Raw genomic sequence first — 5,000 nt, 5'->3', positions numbered from 1 at the left:
AGCGGCCGGGGTTGACCTGTTGTCCCTGCCGGACTTAGAAAATTTTTCTCTCCAGCCCGGGACCGGGGTTGACCTGTTGTCCCTGCCGGACTTAGAAATTTTTTCTCTCCCGCCTGGGACCGGGGTTGACCTGTTGTCCCTGCCGGACTTAGAAATTTTTTCTCTCCCGCCTGGGACCGGGGTTGACCTGTTGTCCCTGCCGGACTTAGAAATTTTTTCTCTCCAGCCTGGGACCGGGGTTGACCTGTTGTCCCTGCCGGACTTAGAAATTTTTTCTCTCCCGCCTGGGACCGGGGTTGACCTGTTGTCCCTGCCGGACTTAGAAATTTTTTCTCTCCCGCCTGGGACCGGGGTTGACCTGTTGTCCCTGCCGGACTTTGAAATTTTTTCTCTGCCGCCTGGGACCGGGGTTGACCTGTTGTCCCTGCCGGACTTAGAAAATTTTTCTCTGCCGCCTGGGACCGGGGTTGACCTGTTGTCCCTGCCGGACTTAGAAAATTTTTCTCTGCCGCCTGGGACCGGGGTTGACCTGTTGTCCCTGCCGGACTTAGAAAATTTTTCTCTGCCGCCTGGGACCGGGGTTGACCTGTTGTCCCTGCCGGACTTAGAAAATTTTTCTCTCCCGCCTGGGACCGGGGTTGACCTGTTGTCCCTGCCGGACTTAGAAAATTTTTCTCTCCCGCCTGGGACCGGGGTTGACCTGTTGTCCCTGCCGGACTTAGAAATTTTTTCTCTGCCGCCTGGGACCGGGGTTGACCTGTTGTCCCTGCCGGACTTAGAAATTTTTTCTCTCCAGCCTGGGACCGGGGTTGACCTGTTGTCCCTGCCGGACTTAGAAATTTTTTCTCTCCCGCCCGGTACCGGGGTTGACCTGTTGTCCCTGCCGGACTTAGAAATTTTTTCTCTGCCGCCTGGGACCGGGGTTGACCTGTTGTCCCTGCCGGACTTAGAAAATTTTTCTCTCCCGCCTGGGACCGGGGTTGACCTGTTGTCCCTGCCGGACTTAGAAATTTTTTCTCTGCCGCCTGGGACCGGGGTTGACCTGTTGTCCCTGCCGGACTTAGAAAATTTTTCTCTCCCGCCTGGGACCGGGGTTGACCTGCTGTCCCTGCCGGACTTGGAAAATTTTTCTCTCCAGCCTGGGACCGGGGTTGACCTGTTGTCCCTGCCGGACTTAGAAATTTTTTCTCTCCCCGCCTGGGACCGGGGTTGACCTGCTGTCCCTGCCGGACTTGGAGCCCGAGGAGGGAATCGGCCACCAGGTCAACCTCCGCTGAAAGCGGCCACGGTTTACCTGGTGCCCGGGGAGCGAATCGGACACCAGGTCAACCTCTGCTAAAGCGACCGAGGTTGACCTGGTGCCCGGGGAGCGAATCTGACACCAGGTCAACCTCTGCTAAAGCGCCAGAGGTTGACCTGGTGCCCGGGGAGCGAATCGGACACCAGGTCAACCTCTGCTAAAGCGGCCGGGGTTGACCTGCTGTCCCTGCCGGACTTAGAAAATTTTTCTCTCCAGCCTGGGACCGGGGTTGACCTGTTGTCCCTGCCGGACTTAGAAAATTTTTCTCTCCCGCCTGGGACCGGGGTTGACCTGTTGTCCCTGCCGGACTTGGAGCCCGAGGAGGGGATCGGCCACCAGGTAAACCTCCGCTGAAAGCGGCCACGGTTTACCTGGTGCCCGGGGAGCGAATCGGACACCAGGTCAACCTCAGCTGAAGCGGCCGGGGTTGACCTGCTGTCCCTGCCGGACTTGGAAAATTTTTCTCTCCAGCCTGGGACCGGGGTTGACCTGTTGTCCCTGCCGGACTTAGAAATTTTTTCTCTCCCCGCCTGGGACCGGGGTTGACCTGCTGTCCCTGCCGGACTTGGAGCCCGAGGAGGGAATCGGCCACCAGGTCAACCTCCGCTGAAAGCGGCCACGGTTTACCTGGTGCCCGGGGAGCGAATCGGACACCAGGTCAACCTCTGCTAAAGCGACCGAGGTTGACCTGGTGCCCGGGGAGCGAATCTGACACCAGGTCAACCTCTGCTAAAGCGCCAGAGGTTGACCTGGTGCCCGGGGAGCGAATCGGACACCAGGTCAACCTCTGCTAAAGCGGCCGGGGTTGACCTGCTGTCCCTGCCGGACTTAGAAAATTTTTCTCTCCAGCCTGGGACCGGGGTTGACCTGCTGTCCCTGCCGGACTTAGAAAATTTTTCTCTGCCGCCTGGGACCGGGGTTGACCTGTTCTCCCTGCCGGACTTAGAAAATTTTTCTCTCCAGCCTGGGACCGGGGTTGACCTGTTGTCCCTGCCGGACTTAGAAAATTTTTCTCTCCCGCCTGGGACCGGGGTTGACCTGTTGTCCCTGCCGGACTTGGAGCCCGAGGAGGGGATCGGCCACCAGGTCAACCTCCGCTGAAAGCGGCCACGGTTTACCTGGTGCCCGGGGAGCGAATCGGACACCAGGTCAACCTCTGCTAAAGCGGCCGGGGTTGACCTGCTGTCCCTGCCGGACTTGGAGCCCGAGGAGGGGATCGGCCACCAGGTCAACCTCCGCTGAAAGCGGCCACGGTTTACCTGGTGCCCGGGGAGCGAATCGGACACCAGGTCAACCTCTGCTAAAGCGGCCGGGGTTGACCTGCTGTCCCTGCCGGACTTGGAGCCCGAGGAGGGGATCGGCCACCAGGTCAACCTCCGCTGAAAGCGGCCACGGTTTACCTGGTGCCCGGGGACCGAATCGGACACCAGGTCAACCTCCGCTGAAGCGGCCGGGGTTGACCTGCTGTCCCTGCCGGACTTAGAAAATTTTTCTCTCCCCGCCCGGAACCGGGGTTGACCTGTTGTCCCTGCCGGACTTAGAAAATTTTTCTCTCCCCGCCCGGAACCGGGGTTGACCTGTTGTCCCTGAAGGACTTAGAAATTTTTTCTCTCCCCGCCTGGGACCGGGGTTGACCTGCTGTCCCTGCCGGACTTGGAGCCCCAGGAGGGGATCGGCCACCAGGTCAACCTCCGCTGAAAGCGGCCACGGTTTACCTGGTGCCCGGGGACCGAATCGGACACCAGGTCAACCTCTGCTAAAGCGCCCGAGGTTGACCTGGTGCCCGGGGAGCGAATCTGACACCAGGTCAACCTCTGCTAAAGCGCCCGAGGTTGACCTGGTGCCCGGGGAGCGAATCGGACACCAGGTCAACCTCTGCTACGGCGGCCGGGGTTGACCTGCTGTCCCTGCCGGACTTAGAAAATTTTTCTCTCCCCGCCCGGAACCGGGGTTGACCTGTTGTCCCTGCCGGACTTGGAGCCCGAGGAGGGGATCGGCCACCAGGTCAACCTCCGCTGAAAGCGGCCACGGTTTACCTGGTGCCCGGGGAGCGAATCGGACACCAGGTCAACCTCCGCTAAAGCGCCCGAGGTTGACCTGGTGCCCGGGGAGCGAATCGGACACCAGGTCAACCTCTGCTACGGCGGCCGGGGTTGACCTGCTGTCCCTGCCGGACTTGGAAAATTTCTCTCCCCGCCTCGGACCGGGGTTGACCTGCTGTCCCTACCGGACTTAGAACATTTTTCTCTCCCCGCCCCGGCCCGGGGGTTAACCTCGGGGCGCACAGCTTCCCGGGTCTGACGTGCACGTCCTGTCACCTCCCGGGCCCGGCGTCCTCGTCCTCCCTTCCCCTTGGGCCGGCTCGGAGGAAGTTTTCCCTCGGCCCGGCCTCCGGGTTAATTGTTTGGGCCCGGCTGACTGAGGCCAGGCTGCTGACGCTAAAGCCCGGGGAGGCGGGGGCCTACGGCCATACCGGACCGAATGCCCCCGATCTCGTCCGATCTCGGAAGGTAAACCGTCCCGGGCCTGGCTAGTACCTGGATGGGTGACCGCCTGGGAATCCCAGGTGCCGTAGGCAGCTTTTGGCCCCAGCGGGGGTAGAGCGGGGCGTGTGTCTGCCGTGCGGGAGCAGGGAAGCCGTGAGGCCAAGGCGGCGCGACGGTCCTGGGGGGCGCTGAGGCCTTTCCCTCTGCCTGCCTGCGTGTCGGGGGCGGGGGGGCGGGCGAGGAAGCTAAGGCCCTCACCCGGTGCGGTGCGATGGCTTGGGTCGGGTCGGGGAGAGGGAAGAAAGCGTGTGTGGAGCGTTGGTGGGGCAGGTGTGTGTGTGGGAGTGCTGGGTTGGGCAGGCCGTTGAGGCGGTGGCGGTGGTGGTGTTTTTGGTGGGAGTGAGTTGGGGTCAGGTGGGTGTGGGGTCCCCCCCGGGGGGTGGATGGTCTGAGGGTTAAGGCTTGGAACGTGCGTCTTGGGGGACCGTGGGTGGAGGTTGTTGAGAGCGGGGAAGGCCCTGGGTCCCGGTTGTGGACTATTAAGCCCGGTGGAGGGGGACCGTGGGTGGAGGTTGTTGAGAGCGGGGAAGGCCCTGGGTCTCGGTTGTGGACTATTAAGCCCGGTGGAGGGGGACCGTGGGTGGAGGTTGTTGAGAGCGGGGAAGGCCCTGGGTCCCGGTTGTGGACTATTAAGCCCGGTGGAGGGGGACCGTGGGTGGAGGTTGTTGAGAGCGGGGAAGGCCCTGGGTCCCGGTTGTGGACTATTAAGCCCGGTGGAGGGGGACCGTGGGTGGAGGTTGTTGAGAGCGGGGAAGGCCCTGGGTCTCGGTTGTGGACTATTAAGCCCGGTGGAGGTGTTGCGTACGGTGGATGTAAGGGGGAGGGCGTATGAAGTGACCGAGGAGTGGGCAAGGAAACGGGGGGAAAAATTTGGAGGCGAAGGCGGCCGAAAAAGGGTGCGGTTGACCTGGTGCCCGGGGAGCGAATGGGCCACCAGGTCAACCCCCGCTGAAAGCAGCGGAGGTTGACCTGGTGCCCGGGGAGCGAATGGGCCACCAGGTCAACCCCCGCTGAAAGCAGCGGAGGTTGACCTGGTGCCCGGGGAGGGAATCGGCCACCAGGTCAACCCCCGCTGAAAGCAGCGGAGGTTGACCTGGTGCCCGGGGAGCGAATCGGCCACCAGGTCAACCCCCGCTGAAAGCAGCGGAGGTTGA

General features: G+C 62.2%; 1 non-coding gene across 1 annotated transcript; it reads left to right on the top strand.

The window, feature by feature from the left end:
* The first annotated feature begins 3,759 nt into the window (after positions 1 to 3,759).
* LOC142006133 (5S ribosomal RNA) lies at positions 3,760 to 3,878 on the top strand. Its single transcript, XR_012643246.1, has one exon. It is a non-coding gene; the product is annotated as a 5S ribosomal RNA (ribosomal RNA).
* The last annotated feature ends 1,122 nt before the right edge of the window (positions 3,879 to 5,000 follow it).

The sequence above is a fragment of the Carettochelys insculpta genome, unplaced genomic scaffold, assembly GCF_033958435.1.
Source record: "Carettochelys insculpta isolate YL-2023 unplaced genomic scaffold, ASM3395843v1 scaffold_0042, whole genome shotgun sequence".
NCBI lineage: Eukaryota > Metazoa > Chordata > Testudines > Carettochelyidae > Carettochelys > Carettochelys insculpta.
Note: the sequence above shows the minus strand (reverse complement) of the source record. Positions and strands in the feature narration are given on the sequence as shown.